This window comes from Salvelinus fontinalis, chromosome 3, assembly GCF_029448725.1.
Source record: "Salvelinus fontinalis isolate EN_2023a chromosome 3, ASM2944872v1, whole genome shotgun sequence".
Taxonomy (NCBI): Eukaryota; Metazoa; Chordata; class Actinopteri; order Salmoniformes; family Salmonidae; genus Salvelinus; species Salvelinus fontinalis.
In genome coordinates this window covers 42,949,866-42,972,984 of record NC_074667.1, presented here as the reverse complement: position 1 = coordinate 42,972,984, position 23,119 = coordinate 42,949,866, and the positions used below count along the sequence as shown (strand labels likewise).

Sequence of the window (23,119 nt, the reverse complement as noted above, 5' to 3'; positions counted from 1 at the left end):
TGTGATGGGACTGTGTTTAGGTCTATGTGTGTGTGTGTGTGATGGGACTGTGTTTAGGTCTATGTGTGTGTGTGTGTGATGGGACTGTGTTTAGGTCTATGTGTGTGTGTGTGATGGGACTGTGTTTAGGTCTATGTGTGTGATGGGACTGTGTTTAGGTCTATGTGTGTGATGGGACTGTGTTTAGGTGTATGTGTGTGTGTGTGATGGGACTGTGTTTAGGTGTATGTGTGTGTGTGTGTGATGGGACTGTGTTTAGGTCTATGTGTGTGTGATGGGACTGTGTTTAGGTCTATGTGTGTGTGTGTGATGGGACTGTGTTTAGGTCTATGTGTGTGTGTGTGATGGGACTGTGTTTAGGTCTATGTGTGTGTGTGATGGGACTGTGTTTAGGTCTATGTGTGTGTGTGTGATGGGACTGTGTTTAGGTCTATGTGTGTGTGTGTGATGGGACTGTGTTTAGGTCTATGTGTGTGTGTGTGATGGGACTGTGTTTAGGTCTATGTGTGTGTGTGATGGGACTGTGTTTAGGTCTATGTGTGTGTGTGATGGGACTGTGTTTAGGTCTATGTGTGTGTGTGATGGGACTGTGTTTAGGTCTATGTGTGTGTGTGTGATGGGACTGTGTTTAGGTCTATGTGTGTGATGGGACTGTGTTTAGGTCTATGTGTGTGTGTGTGATGGGACTGTGTTTAGGTCTATGTGTGTGTGTGTGATGGGACTGTGTTTAGGTCTATGTGTGTGTGTGATGGGACTGTGTTTAGGTCTATGTGTGTGTGTGATGGGACTGTGTTTAGGTCTAGTGTGTGTGTGATGGGACTGTGTTTAGGTCTATGTGTGTGTGTGTGTGATGGGACTGTGTTTAGGTCTATGTGTGTGTGGATGGGACTGTGTTTAGGTCTATGTGTGTGTGATGGGACTGTGTTTAGGTCTATGTGTGTGTGTGATGGGACTGTGTTTAGGTCTATGTGTGTGTGTGATGGGACTGTGTTTAGGTCTATGTGTGTGTGTGTGTGATGGGACTGTGTTTAGGTCTATGTGTGTGTGATGGGACTGTGTTTAGGTCTATGTGTGTGTGTGATGGGACTGTGTTTAGGTCTATGTGTGTGTGATTAGACTGTGTTTAGGTCTATGTGTGTGTGATTAGACTGTGTTTAGGTCTATGTGTGTTTGATGGGACTGTGTTTAGGTCTATGTGTGTTTGATGGGACTGTGTTTAGGTCTATGTGTGTGTGTGTGTGTGATGGGACTGTGTTTAGGTCTATGTGTGTGTGTGTGATGGGACTGTGTTTAGGTCTATGTGTGTGTGTGTGATGGGACTGTGTTTAGGTCTATATGTGTGTGATGGGACTGTGTTTAGGTCTATGTGTGTGTGATGGGACTGTGTTTAGGTCTATGTGTGTGTGTGTGATGGGACTGTGTTTAGGTCTATGTGTGTGTGTGTGATGGGACTGTGTTTAGGTCTATGTGTGTGTGTGTGATGGGACTGTGTTTAGGTCTATGTGTGTGTGTGTGATGGGACTGTGTTTAGGTCTATGTGTGTGTGTGTGATGGGACTGTGTTTAGGTGTATGTGTGTGTGTGTGATGGGACTGTGTTTAGGTCTATGTGTGTGTGTGTGTGATGGGACTGTGTTTAGGTCTATGTGTGTGTGTGTGATGGGACTGTGTTTAGGTCTATGTGTGTGTGTGTGTGATGGGACTGTGTTTAGGTCTATGTGTGTGTGTGTGTGATGGGACTGTGTTTAGGTCTGTGTGTGTGTGTGATGGGACTGTGTTTAGGTCTATGTGTGTGTGTGTGATGGGACTGTGTTTAGGTCTATGTGTGTGTGTGTGATGGGACTGTGTTTAGGTCTATGTGTGTGTGTGTGATGGGACTGTGTTTAGGTCTATGTGTGTGTGTGTGATGGGACTGTGTTTAGGTCTATGTGTGTGATGGGACTGTGTTTAGGTCTATGTGTGTGATGGGACTGTGTTTAGGTCTATGTGTGTGATGGGACTGTGTTTAGGTGTATGTGTGTGTGTGTGATGGGACTGTGTTTAGGTGTATGTGTGTGTGATTAGACTGTGTTTAGGTCTATGTGTGTGTGTGTGATGGGACTGTGTTTAGGTCTATGTATGTGTGTGTGTGTGTGATGGGACTGTGTTTAGGTCTATGTGTGTGTGATTAGACTGTGTTTAGGTCTATGTGTGTGTGTGTGATGGGACTGTGTTTAGGTCTATGTGTGTGTGATTAGACTGTGTTTAGGTCTATGTGTGTGTGATTAGACTGTGTTTAGGTCTATGTGTGTGTGTGTGATGGGACTGTGTTTAGGTCTATGTATGTGTGTGTGTGTGTGATGGGACTGTGTTTAGGTCTATGTGTGTGTGATTAGACTGTGTTTAGGTCTATGTGTGTGTGTGTGATGGGACTGTGTTTAGGTCTATGTGTGTGTGTGTGTGTGATGGGACTGTGTTTAGGTCTATGTGTGTGTGTGTGTGTGATGGGACTGTGTTTAGGTCTATGTGTGTGTGTGTGATGGGACTGTGTTTAGGTCTATGTGTGTGTGTGTGATGGGACTGTGTTTAGGTCTATGTGTGTGTGTGTGATGGGACTGTGTTTAGGTCTATGTGTGTGTGTGTGATGGGACTGTGTTTAGGTCTATGTGTGTGTGTGTGATGGGACTGTGTTTAGGTCTATGTGTGTGATGGGACTGTGTTTAGGTCTATGTGTGTGATGGGACTGTGTTTAGGTCTATGTGTGTGATGGGACTGTGTTTAGGTGTATGTGTGTGTGTGTGATGGGACTGTGTTTAGGTCTATGTGTGTGTGATGGGACTGTGTTTAGGTCTATGTGTGTGTGTGTGATGGGACTGTGTTTAGGTCTATGTGTGTGTGTGATGGGACTGTGTTTAGGTCTATGTGTGTGTGTGTGTGATGGGACTGTGTTTAGGTCTATGTGTGTGTGTGTGATGGGACTGTGTTTAGGTCTATGTGTGTGTGTGTGATGGGACTGTGTTTAGGTCTATGTGTGTGTGTGTGTGATGGGACTGTGTTTAGGTCTATGTGTGTGTGTGATGGGACTGTGTTTAGGTCTATGTGTGTGTGTGATGGGACTGTGTTTAGGTCTATGTGTGTGTGTGTGTGATGGGACTGTGTTTAGGTCTATGTGTGTGTGATGGGACTGTGTTTAGGTCTATGTGTGTGTGTGTGATGGGACTGTGTTTAGGTCTATGTGTGTGTGTGTGTGATGGGACTGTGTTTAGGTCTATGTGTGTGTGTGATGGGACTGTGTTTAGGTCTATGTGTGTGATGGGACTGTGTTTAGGTGTATGTGTGTGTGTGTGATGGGACTGTGTTTAGGTCTATGTGTGTGTGTGTGTGATGGGACTGTGTTTAGGTCTATGTGTGTGTGTGTGTGATGGGACTGTGTTTAGGTCTATGTGTGTGTGTGTGTGATGGGACTGTGTTTAGGTCTATGTGTGTGTGTGTGATGGGACTGTGTTTAGGTCTATGTGTGTGTGTGTGTGATGGGACTGTGTTTAGGTCTATGTGTGTGTGTGTGATGGGACTGTGTTTAGGTCTATGTGTGTGTGTGTGATGGGACTGTGTTTAGGTCTATGTGTGTGATGGGACTGTGTTTAGGTCTATGTGTGTGATGGGACTGTGTTTAGGTGTATGTGTGTGTGTGTGATGGGACTGTGTTTAGGTGTATGTGTGTGTGTGTGATGGGACTGTGTTTAGGTGTATGTGTGTGTGTGTGATGGGACTGTGTTTAGGTCTATGTGTGTGTGTGATGGGACTGTGTTTAGGTCTATGTGTGTGTGTGATGGGACTGTGTTTAGGTCTATGTGTGTGTGTGTGATGGGACTTTGTTTAGGTCTATGTGTGTGTGTGTGATGGGACTGTGTTTAGGTCTATGTGTGTGTGTGTGATGGGACTGTGTTTAGGTCTATGTGTGTGTGTGATGGGACTGTGTTTAGGTCTATGTGTGTGTGTGATGGGACTGTGTTTAGGTCTATGTGTGTGTGTGATGGGACTGTGTTTAGGTCTATGTGTGTGTGTGTGATGGGACTGTGTTTAGGTCTATGTGTGTGATGGGACTTTGTTTAGGTCTATGTGTGTGTGTGTGATGGGACTGTGTTTAGGTCTATGTGTGTGTGTGTGATGGGACTGTGTTTAGGTCTATGTGTGTGTGTGTGATGGGACTGTGTTTAGGTCTATGTGTGTGTGTGATGGGACTGTGTTTAGGTCTATGTGTGTGTGTGATGGGAATGTGTTTAGGTCTATGTGTGTGTGATGGGACTGTGTTTAGGTCTATGTGTGTGTGTGTGTGATGGGACTGTGTTTAGGTCTATGTGTGTGTGATGGGACTGTGTTTAGGTCTATGTGTGTGTGATGGGACTGTGTTTAGGTCTATGTGTGTGTGTGATGGGACTGTGTTTAGGTCTATGTGTGTGTGTGATGGGACTGTGTTTAGGTCTATGTGTGTGTGTGTGTGATGGGACTGTGTTTAGGTCTATGTGTGTGTGTGATGGGACTGTGTTTAGGTCTATGTGTGTGTGATTAGACTGTGTTTAGGTCTATGTGTGTGTGATTAGACTGTGTTTAGGTCTATGTGTGTTTGATGGGACTGTGTTTAGGTCTATGTGTGTGTGTGTGTGATGGGACTGTGTTTAGGTCTATGTGTGTGTGTGTGATGGGACTGTGTTTAGGTCTATGTGTGTGTGTGTGATGGGACTGTGTTTAGGTCTATATGTGTGTGATGGGACTGTGTTTAGGTCTATGTGTGTGTGATGGGACTGTGTTTAGGTCTATGTGTGTGTGTGTGATGGGACTGTGTTTAGGTCTATGTGTGTGTGATGGGACTGTGTTTAGGTCTATGTGTGTGTGATGGGACTGTGTTTAGGTCTATGTGTGTGTGATGGGACTGTGTTTAGGTCTATGTGTGTGTGTGTGATGGGACTGTGTTTAGGTCTATGTGTGTGTGTGTGATGGGACTGTGTTTAGGTCTATGTGTGTGTGTGTGATGGGACTGTGTTTAGGTCTATGTGTGTGTGTGATGGGACTGTGTTTAGGTCTATGTGTGTGTGTGTGATGGGACTGTGTTTAGGTTGGTGTGTGATGGGACTGTGTTTAGGTGTGTGTGTGTGTGTGTGTGTGATGGGACTGTGTTTAGGTGTATGTGTGTGTGATGGGACTGTGTTTAGGTGTATGTGTGTGTGATGGGACTGTGTTTAGGTCTATGTGTGTGTGTGTGATGGGACTGTGTTTAGGTCTATGTGTGTGTGTGATGGGACTGTGTTTAGGTCTATGTGTGTGTGTGTGATGGGACTGTGTTTAGGTGTGTGTGTGATGGGACTGTGTTTAGGTGTGTGTGTGTGTGTGTGTGATGGGACTGTGTTTAGGTCTATGTGTGTGTGTGATGGGACTGTGTTTAGGTCTATGTGTGTGTGTGATGGGACTGTGTTTAGGTCTATGTGTGTGTGTGTGATGGGACTTTGTTTAGGTCTATGTGTGTGTGTGTGATGGGACTGTGTTTAGGTCTATGTGTGTGTGTGTGATGGGACTGTGTTTAGGTCTATGTGTGTGTGTGATGGGACTGTGTTTAGGTCTATGTGTGTGTGTGATGGGACTGTGTTTAGGTCTATGTGTGTGTGTGATGGGACTGTGTTTAGGTCTATGTGTGTGTGTGTGATGGGACTGTGTTTAGGTCTATGTGTGTGATGGGACTTTGTTTAGGTCTATGTGTGTGTGTGTGATGGGACTGTGTTTAGGTCTATGTGTGTGTGTGTGATGGGACTGTGTTTAGGTCTATGTGTGTGTGTGTGATGGGACTGTGTTTAGGTCTATGTGTGTGTGTGATGGGACTGTGTTTAGGTCTATGTGTGTGTGTGATGGGAATGTGTTTAGGTCTATGTGTGTGTGATGGGACTGTGTTTAGGTCTATGTGTGTGTGTGTGTGATGGGACTGTGTTTAGGTCTATGTGTGTGTGATGGGACTGTGTTTAGGTCTATGTGTGTGTGATGGGACTGTGTTTAGGTCTATGTGTGTGTGTGATGGGACTGTGTTTAGGTCTATGTGTGTGTGTGATGGGACTGTGTTTAGGTCTATGTGTGTGTGTGTGTGATGGGACTGTGTTTAGGTCTATGTGTGTGTGTGATGGGACTGTGTTTAGGTCTATGTGTGTGTGATTAGACTGTGTTTAGGTCTATGTGTGTGTGATTAGACTGTGTTTAGGTCTATGTGTGTTTGATGGGACTGTGTTTAGGTCTATGTGTGTGTGTGTGTGATGGGACTGTGTTTAGGTCTATGTGTGTGTGTGTGATGGGACTGTGTTTAGGTCTATGTGTGTGTGTGTGATGGGACTGTGTTTAGGTCTATATGTGTGTGATGGGACTGTGTTTAGGTCTATGTGTGTGTGATGGGACTGTGTTTAGGTCTATGTGTGTGTGTGTGATGGGACTGTGTTTAGGTCTATGTGTGTGTGATGGGACTGTGTTTAGGTCTATGTGTGTGTGATGGGACTGTGTTTAGGTCTATGTGTGTGTGATGGGACTGTGTTTAGGTCTATGTGTGTGTGTGTGATGGGACTGTGTTTAGGTCTATGTGTGTGTGTGTGATGGGACTGTGTTTAGGTCTATGTGTGTGTGTGTGATGGGACTGTGTTTAGGTCTATGTGTGTGTGTGATGGGACTGTGTTTAGGTCTATGTGTGTGTGTGTGATGGGACTGTGTTTAGGTTGGTGTGTGATGGGACTGTGTTTAGGTGTGTGTGTGTGTGTGTGTGTGATGGGACTGTGTTTAGGTGTATGTGTGTGTGATGGGACTGTGTTTAGGTGTATGTGTGTGTGATGGGACTGTGTTTAGGTCTATGTGTGTGTGTGTGATGGGACTGTGTTTAGGTCTATGTGTGTGTGTGATGGGACTGTGTTTAGGTCTATGTGTGTGTGTGTGATGGGACTGTGTTTAGGTGTGTGTGTGATGGGACTGTGTTTAGGTGTGTGTGTGTGTGTGTGTGATGGGACTGTGTTTAGGTGTATGTGTGTGTGATGGGACTGTGTTTAGGTGTATGTGTGTGTGATGGGACTGTGTTTAGGTGTATGTGTGTGTGATGGGACTGTGTTTAGGTGTATGTGTGTGTGATGGGACTGTGTTTAGGTCTATGTGTGTGTGTGTGATGGGACTGTGTTTAGGTCTATGTGTGTGTGTGTGATGGGACTGTGTTTAGGTCTATGTGTGTGTGTGTGATGGGACTGTGTTTAGGTCTATGTGTGTGTGTGTGATGGGACTGTGTTTAGGTCTATGTGTGTGTGTGTGATGGGACTGTGTTTAGGTCTATGTGTGTGTGTGATGGGACTGTGTTTAGGTCTATGTGTGTGTGTGATGGGACTGTGTTTAGGTCTATGTGTGTGTGATGGGACTGTGTTTAGGTCTATGTGTGTGTGATGGGACTGTGTTTAGGTCTATGTGTGTGTGTGTGTGATGGGACTTTGTTTAGGTCTATGTGTGTGTGTGTGATGGGACTGTGTTTAGGTCTATGTGTGTGTGTGTGATGGGACTGTGTTTAGGTCTATGTGTGTGTGTGATGGGACTGTGTTTAGGTCTATGTGTGTGTGTGATGGGACTGTGTTTAGGTCTATGTGTGTGTGTGTGTGATGGGACTGTGTTTAGGTCTATGTGTGTGTGATGGGACTGTGTTTAGGTCTATGTGTGTGTGATGGGACTGTGTTTAGGTCTATGTGTGTGTGATGGGACTGTGTTTAGGTCTATGTGTGTGTGATGGGACTGTGTTTAGGTCTATGTGTGTGTGATGGGACTGTGTTTAGGTCTATGTGTGTGTGATGGGACTGTGTTTAGGTCTATGTGTGTGTGTGTGATGGGACTGTGTTTAGGTCTATGTGTGTGTGTGTGATGGGACTGTGTTTAGGTCTATGTGTGTGTTTGTGATGGGACTGTGTTTAGGTCTATGTGTGTGTTTGTGATGGGACTGTGTTTAGGTCTATGTGTGTGTTTGTGATGGGACTGTGTTTAGGTCTATGTGTGTGTTTGTGATGGGACTGTGTTTAAGTCTATGTGTGTGTGTGTGATGGGACTGTGTTTAGGTCTATGTGTGTGTGTGTGATGGGACTGTGTTTAGGTCTATGTGTGTGTGTGTGTAATGGGACTGTGTTTAGGTCTATGTGTGTGTGATGGGACTGTGTTTAGGTCTATGTGTGTGTGATGGGACTGTGTTTAGGTCTACGTGTTTGTGTGTGTGATGGGACTGTGAAGTCTGAAGTTACATAATTTGAGATGATTTAAGGCTTTCGTTTCCAGCCTATGGCCTCGGTGTGTATCTGAGAGAGCCAGAGTGTGTGTTCGCCTTTACAGTGACTGGCTGCACACAAAGCTGTCCGTCAGTGGGGAGTCCCTGACCTTTCTTTCTGTCCATATCTATTCCTCACTCGCTTTTCTTATTCTCTTTTCTTTGCCGTCCTCATTCCCACTCTGTTTTGTCTCATTCTCTCTGACACACACAGCGAGAGAGAGAGACAGTCTTATTTGCTCTTGCCCAATGGCTAGCCCTAATGGCTGTGTTGAGTTCCAGTTTGTCTTTAGTCTGCAGAGAAGAGGGTCTGTGTTAAAGCAGGCAGAGAAGGGAAAAGGGACTGACAGTCTGGAAACAGCAGAGAGTTGACTCCATGTTCACGCTGTACTGTCTCAGCTGTCTCTGTCTCCACTGTCAAACATTTCAGCGGGCGCACCTACCTCTGCAGAAACACACACACAGTTCCGGTGTGGAAATGAACCAGAGTAACTGACGGGCTGTGTGTGCTGCTCTAACAAGGAGAGGGTTGACCTCTAGCATCCCCTCTTCTCTCTCTGAGGATGCGCCTCCAGGTGAAAGGGTTCACACAGGATGAGAGGTGACCTGGATGCACTTTCTCTCTCCAAGTCAGTCTTTGAGTCACCTATCAAGTTTGACCTATCGGTCAAGTTCTATTGAAAGAGTCTTTACACCTTCTTGCTAAATAAAGCATAGTCAATGATTACCTGCTGAATAGAGAAACTATGAATGACCTATTGTTGAAATGTATCCAGCTGCTCTATAGGCTGTCTCTCTGAGTGTTGGTCTGTTGAGTGACACAGTGATATATGTTTCTGCTCCACTTCATTTCTATTGGCTAAGTTTAAGAACTCAGGGCAGTTTGTGTGTGTTTGTGTTGCCTTTGTGTGTGTGTGTGTGGCCCATCTCCTATACACCAAGCAGGTCCATAAGGGCAGCAGAGCAGACAAAGATTGTTCTCTTTCTTCTTCTGTGGCAGTCTGCATTGTTCTCCCTGTCCTATTGAACCAGGGGTTCACAGAGACACACCACAGTGGAGACCGAAGTGTGTGTTCTCCCCCTGTGTGTTGTGTTGTGTTCAGATCAAATAAAAAGTGATAGATTGGTTGCTGTGATCCATAGAATGTATTATGCAAATGTCCTTGGATCATCAAGTCATTAAACAATACGATGCATTTGTCATTAAAAACTGAATACACATGGAACACACACTTATTCAGTCATTGTCAAGTTAAGTGGATGTTTTAAATCACCTCTGACATATATATATTTTTTTGACATTTGTGTGTCAGTGATGTTGTGGGAAGGGTGTCACAGGGCAGAGGGATAAGGCGTGCTTGTGTCTATAATGAGGGGAGTGAAAGGCCTGTGGTGAAATGGAAGTGCATGTTGTCTCCTGTTGGATCTGAGACTCAAACCCCATGATTAATGAGCCGGGCAGAGTTCTCAACGTGTGAGAGAGGATGAGAATGATAGAATATTGACAAAGAGGGCAGTAATCATTGACTACATTTGACTAAGTGTGTTAGTTCAGTGCAAACTAGGTTAAAGAGGCATTGCAATGGAAGAAAATTGTGTTTTACACACCATTGCTCTGTGTGTGTGAGAGTTAACATGTTTTTGGGCTCTTTCCTTATTGAGGCATGATATGATTTAGAGAGATCTTGAGGTAATATTTTATAATATGCTTTGATTTTATTAGCTACCTGATCTTTGTACCGAACTCTGAAATGCACCACTTCAACGCTAGCTATCTTAACACAGGGGTTCCTCTGAAAAATAACATTTGCTAGAAAAAAGGGTTTTGTGTCATGATGCTGGCTTTCTCTGGCCTCATCACAGGAAACCCAGTTTAGTGTTTTGTTCCACTGATTGGTCGATGCAGACTTCATACTCTGGAGGAGAGTTAGGAGATCATTGACTTTTGATTAATCTCCGACCCCTCCCTCTAACACTTCATCTCATGCGTACACACACACACACACACACACACAGTCTCCACCTGTTGTCTCGGTGGTGAGCGGTACCTTATTGGGGAAAACATAGCATAGCATTGCTTATAGAGCTCTGAGACACAACACAGTAAACTCGGTCAAAATAGCTCAGTCAGTAGAGTCCAACAATAGAGAAACACATCTTACCTGCTGCCCTGCATATCAGCCTCTCTTAGACATTTCAAGGTAAGACTCCTTTCCACCAACTGGTTCCACTTCAGTCATTAATATACAGTATTATGAAGCAAAATGACTGACAATAAGTTTAATCCATGACTTTTCCATTTGCAAAGTTATAAAGTTCCAACTAAGGCACTACATCTTGTTTGTGGTGCACTGAACTGTTTGTGTTTGTTGGGTTAAAGTTGCACTTTGTCTGTGACTTTATTTTTCTGTTTTCCAGTCATCTCATTTGTAGGGTGTCTTTTTGTTAGATTTTTGTGCCAGTTATTAATACAGCATAATGTCACAACAGTCTGTAACAGGCATCGTTACTAGATTCAGCCGCGGGCCAATTTCTTTCTTGAGGGGACGGTCAGGGGCCCGGAACATAATAATAATTTGTGGACTGCAAATTGACAGCAAGAAGCCCAAACAGACACTGTATAATATTTGACTAAAACAATCATTTCAAACTCCGTTTACATTTGTATATGATCACATGTATCTCTCTATTATGCATGGGAATACTTTGGAACAGATTCCCCAAATTTAAAATCACTTTGAGCAAAAAATAAATTGCTCAGAATTTGGCCTGCGGGTGAATATATATATATATTTTTTAAACCCCCCCCCCCCCCCAAGTTTTGTCAGCAATTGATCTATATTTCTCTTCTAAATATTCCCCCAGATGGCGAACCCTTGTCTTTAACATCATACAGTCTATGATGTGTTTTCTACAGGTGTCTGAATGTAGTGTTATTGAAGGATGCTTCATGGTAGACACATCTTTTCCTCTATCTCCTAACTCTGGTCATTTCTGGGAATAATGTCAACCACACCTGGTGTTGTATTGTGCATTTTTACCTTGGTGTGAACCGTGGGTGTAGATTCAGGGGTCTGTAGTGCTGTTAGAAGCCGGTGACGTGTTCTACTATAGGGAGCTATTCACTAACGGTAATAAATCAGTCTGAACAAGAAAGAACGGAAGCTGCTGTGAAGGCTGCTTTGACTTTCTCATGCCACAGCTAAACAGCTTTTAATCCCTCTCAGAATACATGTGTGTGTGTGTGTGATCCTGTACCTTCTGCAGGTGTGTGTTAGTGCAGAGGGCACTAGGTGGGGCACTGCTTCAAAAAGCAAGCTGCTACAGGACCAAGGCGGGGTTCGCCATGCCTCTATCTAAATAGATTTCAGGAGGATCTTTTGTTGGTTAAAATGTTTTGTTTCGCCCATTTCATTGTTTGTGTAACGTGAGCGATGCAACATCAGACAGTGGAATTTTACTTAATTCATTCGGCAATGTATGACTGCCTCTTCTCTCACAAGTCTATAAGAAAAAAATACAAATGATATGGAATGGCCAAACATACTATTTAAGTGTTGAATTCTCAATTTATGTTTAGACAACCATAAGCAATATATTTTAGACAGCCTTCCTGTAAAATCCAACCACATTAAAGAAAATCTAATATTTCCCATCACCATAAGTTGTTAATGGGTGACTGGTGTGACTGTAGGTAACAATATTGGACTGCTCTCGCCAAGGCATTTCCCAAGACACAGATGAGGAGAGGCAGCACATTTCACACAATACAAATCTTTACGTCTCTTTATGTTGTTCTGTGGTTAATGGAATGTCACTGTATAGTATTTGTATGGATGATTGTGATACTCCCTGTTCATAAGTAGAGCACTTCAACCATTCCTTGTCCTGCGACCCCCCTCCCAGGCTAACTGGCGACCCCCTCCCAGGCTAACTGGCGACCCCACGGGCCACCATCATACGTCAGCAAAAATATATCACGTCTTATTATCAGGTGAATGATCATGACAAGGAGAAGTAATCAACATTTTTAAAATGACTAGATTTCATAGATTAGTTTAAATTATTTTGACCTTCCTGGAAGAAGAATTTTCAACTCTAATATACCTTTCTAGCTAATAGGTGAACTCAACACATGTTTTGCTAACAGCAGCTGGTTAAAAATATATGTCCAAATCAAGAAAGCTTACCAGCAGCTAGCGGCACTTTCTGCACTGGTAGCCTCCTGCTCTGCACGCGTACGTAGCCTGCTCTGCACGCGTACGTAGCCTGCTCTGCACGCGTACGTAGCCTGCTCTGCACGCGTACGTAGCCTGCTCTGCACGCGTACGTAGCCTGCTCTGCACGCGTACGTAGCCTGCTCTGCACGCGTACGTAGCCTGCTCTGCACGCGTACGTAGCCTGCTCTGCACGCGTACGTAGCCTGCTCTGCACGCGTACGTAGCCTGCTCTGCACGCGTACGTAGCCTGCTCTGCACGCGTACGTAGCCTGCTCTGCACGCGTACGTAGCCTGCTCTGCACGCGTACGTAGCCTGTTCTGTACTGGTAGCCTGCTCTGCACGCGTACGTAGCCTGCTCTGCACGCGTACGTAGCCTGCTCTGCACGCGTTGGTAGCCTGCTCGCTGGTGCTGTTTCAAAGCCTATGTCAGATACTCCAGTGAGTGTAATTGGCTCCAATGAGTGTAATTTGATCAATATGAGGAGATGAGATATAAAGTTGACATCATTATGAAGAAATTCTATTTTTATATAGGAATGTCATTCAAAATGTGTTTATTCTGTTGTTGCTTACGATACTTAAAAACATATAAATAAAATTGTGGGTTTTGGGACCACCGGTTGAATACCCCTGCTATCAGAGTGCGCTCTGGGCCTTCTTAGAAATTCGTCACGTTCAAAGCGCACACTGGACTCTCTGGCTGAGGAGTAGGGTTCATCTGAGGGTTCTGACTTCACAGCAGTCAAGCACCCAGGCTAACTGGCTAAAGTTGGCTAGCTTGCTACTTCCAGACACAAATGTGAGAACACCTCACTAAACATTTTACTCGCCCTAGCGGACCTGGTTAGTGTTTTTATGTTATCAAGAGGGTTAGTGACTGTAACTGTGTTACTGGCAACAATTTAATTTAATATCTTTTGCGGATGTTTACTGTTCATCTTTTATAACAACGGAGTTTAGGGCTTCTGTTAATTGCTCAATTATTCTGCGCTCTGGTACTCTCAACCCAGAGTGCTCTGAAATCAGAGTAGATTGCCAGGGTGAATTTACAAATACACCCGATTTATCTCAATGGGACTAGCCTTGTTCAATGAAGTCTAAATATATACATAAATAAAAATACATTAACTCTTGACAGAATATGCAATATCTTAATATTTAGCAACTTTACAGTATTGTACTGTAGAAGTTCTTTATGGAGTAGTAATAGTTCATAAATGGCCCACTCCCAAAATATTCTGAATTTGTTTCTGATACACTTTTTTGTTATTATTAACCATGAACATTTGCATGGTTGCCGTCCTGGTGTGGCCCCTCGGATACAAATATATGTGTGTTGTGGCTGTCAGGTGTGTGAGGGTGGTGAATATCACCTGTTGGTTGTCACAACCCAGTGTCCAGTGGATTTGTTTATCTCCCATCAGGAGAATTCACAAACACTCTATTGATCAGCACCCACCTAAACAGCACAGCATTATAACCCACTAGTTTCCTGCTCCATTTACATGCCTTTCCCCTGGGTGTTTGAACAACATACACAACAGATTGCTTGTACCGTTAAGTTTAATTCCTCATCGCCGGACACACACCTCAGTGTGTGTGTGTGTGGCAATTTGCAAATGACCAGAGACAGTTTTATTTTTTTCCACAGCTGTCTGAAGAATGATTTGCATCTCTTTTGGAATCAGTGAAAACGAATAAAGAACTGTGTGTTCGTCTTTTTTTGTTGTGCTTTTTGTTTGTTTATTAACTTTGTCAGTGAAGGTCTATCTGAGCCATTGTCCAGCACTAAATGTGAACGTAACCGTGCTTAAATAAATAACCTTAACTGTGGAAAAACAACCATATTACGGTCAATTCAGTAGGAATCATTCTCGCAAATCCTCTATTTAATTATTCAATTAAAGTAAGCACATTTTGGTTTAAGTGCCATGTATTTTTTTAGAAATATTATGGCTGTTTTTGTAAGATTTCCACATATTATATAGGTGTATTCCAGGGGTGGACTGGGACCAGAAATCGTCCCTGGCATTTTTAACACACCGGACCAGTTTGTTTTCTTCTTTGAGGCCCCCACACCGGCCCAGCAGATAATGCACCGTATCAGATATTTATGTAGTCGGTGCTGTATATTTAATCAATAAGGCATGAGGGGGTGTGGTGTATATGGCCAATATTTCAGGGCTAAGGGCTGTTCTTAGGCCCGACGCAATGCCGTGTTGGCCATATATATCTAACCCCAGAGGAGCCTTATTGCTATTATTTTTTATTTTACCTTTTATTTAACCAGGCAAGTCAGTTAAGAACAAATTCTTATTGTCAATGACGGCCTAGGAACAGTGGGTTAATTGCCTTGTTCAGGGGCAGAACGATAGATTTTTACCTTGTCAGATTGAGGATTTGATCTTGCAACCTTTCGGTCCAAGTCCAACGCTCTAATCACTAGGCTACCTGTCGCCCTTATTGCTATTATAAACTGGTTACCAACGTAATTAGAGCAGTAAAAATAAAATGTTGGTCATACCTGTGGTATATGGTCTGATGCACCCGTTTTCATCCAATCAGCATTCAGGGCTCTCACCACCCGGTTTATAATAACTAACTTGAAAAAATGTTTGTTTACAATTGTACAAAAATACTGCTGGAAAGGCTAGATTGCAAGATTGTAATTTTGATGACTCATGGTTAGCCTACTGTACATGGTAAGCTAGTTCACACCAAATGGTACTTCACGTTTTCAGTATGGAAAACATCTGAGGATTTTTCTGCAATATTCAGAGTAATTAGTGGGTAGGCAGGTTAGATAGGAGAGGGGGGCTTTGACATTTACTTTCTTTGCTTTGGTTCCGTCCAGACCCTTTTTCCCCATATTACCCTGTAAAGGAATAAAATCCTAGTAAACGGTCAATTCTGCCTTTTGTCGTCCTTTCTCACACCTACAGTCCATACCTCTTTCACTTCACGGGGAGTTGAGTTGTAGCAGGGTGTTGCGTTCCCTCTTCACAGAGGCGTGCGTAACAATATTGACACAATTACATTTTTATTGAATAATAATCTAATTTCCTCAATTACATGTGGAAAAAACATATTTGAGTGAACAGTATCAAGCCAACAGCTTCTCCCTGGTTTAAGCTTGTGGCTATCACTGTCTAGCTGGCTAGCTTTAGGATATTTTCTAGCCCATATCAGTGACAAACTTAGTTATGGTATCGATACGTCGCTACACAAACAAAATCTAGCTCACTTTATTTTGCCTGTTAGAAAGAAATAGCCACAAATTCATTCAGAAACGGAGGAAGATGATAGCTAGCTATAGCAAGCTAATGTTAGCCGATGCCTCTTCAACAAGAAGCAACTGTGACAACATTGATCCTAAGATGATTTAAAAAAAAGAATTCCCACTGAACAAAATCCACAATCCATCCCTCCAAAGAAAGCATGTCTTCTCCAAAAGAAGCACCACAGACACATCCAACGGGTTATCCACACACACCGAGAGCCCAAGTGCAGACAGCCAAAAACACAACTCGTGCGGCAAGCTACAGAAATAAACTTTGAGCAAAATCCACAATCCACTCTTTTTTAAAGAGAACCTAGCTCCTTTTCTCCGAAATGCCATCAGATCCATGATGGAAAACAATGCCGACACGTTGCATTTCGGTTTAGCCCGCCATCCCCACACACAGACACGCATACAGTTTTGGCCCCAACCACAGGGCTCTATACAGAAACATTAACCTCCATCTCGACCAAAACTACTCTTTTCCCATAGGCTTGTACTTTCTATAGTATGACAGCACCAGCAGTTAGCTACCAACAGCTGGCAGACAAGGTCATTTGGTTACTTTAGCGTTATTTAGATGAGCTAAATGCTGTAGCTCTATAGCTAGCTAAAGTTAGCATAGATGTAATAGAGGGAGCTCTTTCACTTATCCGGTGAAGCCCTGATAATGCTCTCTCTTTTGGTGCTGCTGGCTGTTTGTGATACTTTATATGCCATGTTGTTGGTAGATACTCATTCTCACAAATGTATCCCACTTTTTACTAAGTGTTTAATATGTGTAGCCATAGAGGCATAACATACATTTGCATAGTAAGTGTTGCTACACCCTACTTATCCACCCTTTTTTTGTAATTTTTATATGAAGCACTTGATGTGAAGGGTGAGCATGGATTTTTATTTCCTCACTGTGTGATGCTGACCACAGGGCATTGTGGGATTGTTAGAGCTAATTTGGGGAGAACCTCAAACCCAACTTTTTTAGAACAATATTACAGTATTATAAAATGGTATTTAATTTGGGAATGTTTTCTTGGGGTTCTCTAAGTTACTATTATATGTTTTTCTGGCATTGAGAAATGGCTGCTACATGCCCTTTAAGGTCATGATCATTTGTGCAAAAAAACTATTTAGACAGGCCCACTGGGATAAAAATGTACCAAACAATCTGGCATTTGCCTGAAATGCCAGCTGGCCAGTCTGATCCTGGGGTATTCAAGTGGTAAAACAAAAACTTAAGTTAGGCAAACTCTAAATAAGGACAAGGGTTAAGATTAAAGTTAGTTATAGTTCCAATGAGGTTAGGGAGAGGCATACACGTTAACATTGGGTAAGCATACTATGCTTTATCTTGGCCAGGTCGCAGTTGCAAATGTGAACTTGTTCTCATCTAGCCTACCTGGTTAAATAAAGGTGAAATAAAATAAATAAATAAGCCGCCATTCATTGTTCTGTCAGTTAAATATACCTCTATATCAGGGGTAGGCAACCCTGGTCCTGGAGTGCCAGTTAAATATACCTCTATTTACATTTACATTTAAGTCATTTAGCAGACGCTCTTATCCAGAGCGACTTACAAATTGGTGCATTCACCTTATGACATCCAGTGGAACAGCCACTTTACAATAGTGCATCTAAATCTTTTAAGGGGGGGGGGGGTCAGAAGGATTGCTTTATCCTATCCTAGGTATTCCTTAAAGAGGTGGGGTTTCAGGTGTCTCCGGAAGGTGGTGATTGACTCCGCTGTCCTGGCGTCGTGAGGGAGTTTGTTCCACCATTGGGGTGCCAGAGCAGCGAACAGTTTTGACTGGGCTGAGCGGGAACTGTGCTTCCTCAGTGGTAGGCAGGCGAGCAGGCCAGAGGTGGATGAACGCAGTGCCCTTGTTTGGGTGTAGGGCCTGATCAGAGCCTGAAGGTACTGAGGTGCCGTTCCCCTCACAGCTCCGTAGGCAAGCACCATGGTCTTGTAGCGGATGCGAGCTTTAACTGGAAGCCAGTGGAGAGAGCGGAGGAGCGGGGTGACGTGAGAGAACTATATCAGGGGTAGGCAACCCTGGTCCTGGAGTGTCAGTTAAATATACCTCTATATCAGGGGTAGGCAACCCTGGTCCTGGAGTGCCAGTTAAATATACCTCTATATCAGGGGTAGGCAACCCTGGTCCTGGAGTGCCAGTTAAATATACCTCTATATCAGGGGTAGGCAACCCTGGTCCTGGAGTGCCACAGGCACTTCTGTTTTTGATTTAACCAACCTAGAAGACCATCTATGTTTCATTTTTTTTGTCAATAACTGAACTGATAAATTAGCTCAGTTGGTCTGGTGTGGTGCCTAGTTGGAGAATGTTGCAGTACCCGGTACTCCAGGAACAGCATTGCCTACCCCTGTTCTACATTAACAGACAGAAAATGTCACACTGTAGAGTATTTCTTAGAGTGTAAATGTAGCTGTTTAGCTACAAGTGATTCATAGCCTATCTTTATCCATCATAGCTATCGCACCTCTATTTAAATATGGATTTGGACAGCATGTAAAATACCAGGAAATGCATCTGAAAAATAATAATGTATTGTTACTGTAAATCTGTCCAAGAGCATTTCACCAATTACAAACAAAGTTTGTTCAACTGATAAGCAGTGCAAAAGAGTATATTATAAATCCAGAAAACAGGCTATTTTAGGCTCTAGATTAGACCCGAAATAAAAACTTGATCAGAGCAGAACTTTATTTTTTTTATTTAACTAGGCAAGTCAGTTAAGAACAAATTATTTTTAATGACAGCCTCGGAACAGTGGGTTAACTTCCTTGTTCAGGGGCAGAACGACAGATTTGACCTTGTCAGCTCGGGGATTCGATCTTGCAACCTTTCGGTTACTAGTCCAACGCTCTAACCACTAGGCTACCTGCCGCCCCCTTTATCGAAAGGAATTACCCTTCATTCCATCTTGGACAAAGCCAAAAAGAACACGTATCTCATCATGTATTGAAAACAAACTTTTAGGCCTAAGTTTCCATAAAAGAGTGTTGATTTCTTAAACCATCTTTATCTGTGCACACCCCTGTAATGATTGATTGGGTTCCTTGTTGTTAATCCATAGCCTATGACGTTGTCTTGTTATTTAAGTTGTTCTCTGACTGCAGAGGCTTTGATGTTTGTTTAATTTAATTAATGTCGGTATCTTTCTGACATGTACGTGTATGGATGGCTTTGGCTCAGCCAAGTTTATCCAGTCCAAGGAGAAGAACCAGTTTTGTACCTCTCTCGCTCTTTCTCACTTTATAGTAGATTTCGCAATACTGAATGTGATATGGGGGGTTTTATACTCTTGGAGTTGAAGATATGATAAACTCTGATGCGTATGCACACAGTCTCTTTCGGTGAGGTTAGATACATGTTAGTGTGTAAAGCAGTGTGGCCCGGTAAGCCCAAGCGATTTTAGACATGATCTGTGTATAAAGGAGCTAGTTAAGAACTCTGGGCCAAGCTGGATCCTAAAATGGCTAACACCTCGTATAATTTCTCTACCTTACTCACTCACACTCTCTCTCTCACACACACACACCTCCCGCAGTTCTCAATACTGAGACCAGCTCAGCTAGCCTTCTTTAGAATCACCTGTTGTGCAACTTACTGCACAAAGACATCTCCATGGCAACACCTTAGAGCCATGGCCTGTCAGTCTATAAGGCCCTCAGCAAACAGAGATCTATACGGACACACACACACACACACACACACACACATCCTCTCTCTCAGCCACATATGCTCTGTGCACACATGGGTGCCCTAAAGTAGTCGTCCTGAATGGGGCTAGGATATAAAGTGTGTCGGGGCTAAAGGAAACAGCACATTGTGTGTGCCTGCCCCTTTTGAGGGAGGAGGGGGGGACTTTCTGCGAAAGGGGCCCTTCATACACATCCTTTCTTCCCCTTCTCTTGTTCTTTCTCTTTATTGGGAGTATGTTTTGTCCTCCTCCCTCCTCCTCTCTTTTCTGATAAATACCACAGTACCCTTCCGCTATCCACCACAATACATTGCCTGTTCCTAAGTTGGAGAGAGATGACAGAGCGAGAGAGAGGGATGAGAGAGGGATGAAAAGGCTGCTTTTTAACCTGCGTTTCTGAAAAGCAGAAGAAAGGAGCCACTGCACCAGAGCCAGAGTTCCTTTCTCTTCTTTTTTCTTCTCTCTTTTTGTGAAAAGTGCAGTTGTGTCATCAGCCTATTTATATGTCTTATTTAGAAAGCCTCCTCAGAGATAGAGAGGACATAGGGAACGCAGAGAGAGAGAGAGGACACAGGGAACGGAGAGAGAGAGAGGACACAGGGAACGGAGAGAGAGAGAGAGAGGACACAGGGAACGGAGAGAGAGAGAGGACACAGGGAACGCAGAGAGAGAGAGGACACAGGGAACGCAGAGAGAGAGAGAGGACACAGGGAACGCAGAGAGAGAGAGAGGACACAGGGAACGCAGAGAGAGAGAGAGGACACAGGGAACGCAGAGAGAGAGAGAAGACACAGGGAACGCAGAGAGAGAGAGAAGACACAGGGAACGCAGAGAGAGAGAGAGAGGACACAGGGAACGCAGAGAGAGAGAGAGAGAGGACACAGGGAACGCAGAGAGAGAGAGAGAGAGGACACAGGGAACGCAGAGAGAGAGAGAGAGAGGACACAGGGAACGCAGAGAGAGAGAGAGAGAGGACACAGGGAACGCAGAGAGAGAGAGAGAGAGGACACAGGGAACGCAGAGAGAGAGAGAGAGGACACAGGGAACGCAGAGAGAGAGAGAGAGGACACGGAACGCAGAGAGAGAGAGAGAGGACACGGAACGCAGAGAGAGAGAGAGAGGACACAGGGAACGCAGAGAGAGAGAGGACACAGGGAACGCAGAGAGAGAGAGGACACAGGGAACGCAGAGAGAGAGAGAAGACACAGGGAACGCAGAGAGAGAGAGAAGACACAGGGAACGCAGAGAGAGAGAGAAGACACAGGGAACGCAGAGAGAGAGAGGACACAGGGAACGCAGAGAGAGAGAGAAGACACAGGGAACGCAGAGAGAGAGAGAAGACACAGGGAACGCAGAGAGAGAGAGAAGACACAGGGAACGCAGAGAGAGAGAGAAGACACAGGGAACGCAGAGAGAGAGAGAGAGGACACAGGGAACGCAGAGAGAGAGAGAGAGGACACAGGGAACGCAGAGAGAGAGGACACAGGGAACGCAGAGAGAGAGGACACAGGGAACGCAGAGAGAGAGGACACAGGGAACGCAGAGAGAGAGGACACAGGGAACGCAGAGAGAGAGGACACAGGGAACGCAGAGAGAGAGGACACAGGGAACGCAGAGAGAGAGGACACAGGGAACGCAGAGAGAGAGGACACAGGGAACGCAGAGAGAGAGGACACAGGGAACGCAGAGAGAGAGGACACAGGGAACGCAGAGAGAGAGGACACAGGGAACGCAGAGAGAGAGGACACAGGGAACGCAGAGAGAGAGGACACAGGGAACGCAGAGAGAGAGGACACAGGGAACGCAGAGAGAGAGGACACAGGGAACGCAGAGAGAGAGGACACAGGGAACGCAGAGAGAGAGGACACAGGGAACGCAGAGAGAGAGGACACAGGGAACGCAGAGAGAGAGGACACAGGGAACGCAGAGAGAGAGGACACAGGGAACGCAGAGAGAGAGGACACAGGGAACGCAGAGAGAGAGGACACAGGGAACGCAGAGAGAGAGGACACAGGGAACGCAGAGAGAGAGGACACAGGGAACGCAGAGAGAGAGGACACAGGGAACGCAGAGAGAGAGGACACAGGGAACGCAGAGAGAGAGGACACAGGGAACGCAGAGAGAGAGGACACAGGGAACGCAGAGAGAGAGGACACAGGGAACGCAGAGAGAGAGAGAGAGAGAGAGAGGACACTGGGAACGCAGAGAGAGAGAGAGAGAGAGAGAGGACACTGGGAACGCAGAGAGAGAAGACACAGAGAGAACAGAAGGAGAGTCGAGCCCTTAAACTGTATAGGTTTAGATAAATAACAAAGTGAACATGTGACAGTGGTAGCAGAATGTGTTTTAAGTTTTAGATGTTGAAAAGTTAAGGGTAATATACAAAGTTATTTGAATTAGTCGTGTGTGTGGTGAGACAGAGGGGGAGTCCTTGGGGCTGAGGAAAAAGAGTGTTTATTATCAGTGTATCCTGGAGCTGTCAACGCTGGTCTTTGTGTGGTGAGATCTGGCTATCAACCACAGAGAAACACGAAGCTGATTCAACCTCGACTACTTCTGCCCTTATCATGCTTTTACAACTCTCATCGCACAGGGTGTGTGTGTGAAAGTGAATGAGTCTGTTGTGTGTGTATTCTGTGGCCAGAGTGTAGCCCCCTGGGATTGGCACTCTTGACATCAAAAGGCCAAAAGAACAGAAAAACAGAGAGGAAGAGGAGAGCGAGGGAAGGGAAGCTTTTGTGTGTGTGGCCCTGAGAGCTCAGTTCCTAATGAGACGCAGTCAGCAGCACAACACAATAAACCTGCTTCAGGCCCTTACCATTCAAAGAAGGAAAGCAAGAGTGTGTGTGCGCGTGTGTGAGAGAGCGAGAGAAACATTGTATGCCGGCATAACACTAAGAGAAACATCCATGACATCCACAACACCTGTATTGCATTTAGTTTCTGTCGTCTTGCCTCTAAAATCTCATGTCAAATATAGACACTCACACAGCAGCCGCTGCATGTCGGGCTCATCATGTCACACTAATATATGTGTTGACGTTGTTCTCTCACTACAAGGCTTATTATACTAAATATCTGACACATGGTCTGGGCGGGAGGCTGTCTATGATTCAGGGGGACTGAGAGAGGGACATGGTCCTGGGAACCCACTGTGGATCCAGGTTTTCATCTCAACTCAGTTAATTAGCCCACGTTAAACTATTATTAATGTTATTGGTAAATATTCTTAGAGGGATGGCATTTGACTGTGTATATTTTGGGGAGAAAATCTCTAAAATGAGGCATTCAAAGTTAATTGGTGGCCTTTAAAACAAGGCAGATCCTAATTGATTGCGGTCTTCAGTGAGATCCAGCATCCACAGTGGGTACCCAGGACCAGGGTTGAATCCATAGCTGCATTGTGTGGGCTGAAGAGAAGCAGAGGGAATATTTTGTGTCACCAATGAAAGGCGAGTGAAAGTTTGTCCGCCTGCTGTTTGCTGCTGCCGAGCGTGATCTTTATAGAACTATTAAACATATCGTCTTACTAAACTCTGACTCGACAGTCACGTAATCACACACTCATCACCAGATCAATGAAGATCATGCTTGGGAGCAGGAAACACAT

The 23,119-nt window shown here is 44.5% G+C and overlaps 1 protein-coding gene across 1 annotated transcript in view; it reads left to right on the top strand.

Moving 5' to 3' along the window:
* Positions 1-23,119, top strand: part of LOC129849370 (transcription factor SOX-13-like) — a 70,744-nt gene that overhangs the window by 7,733 nt on the left and 39,892 nt on the right. The window lies entirely within an intron of this gene.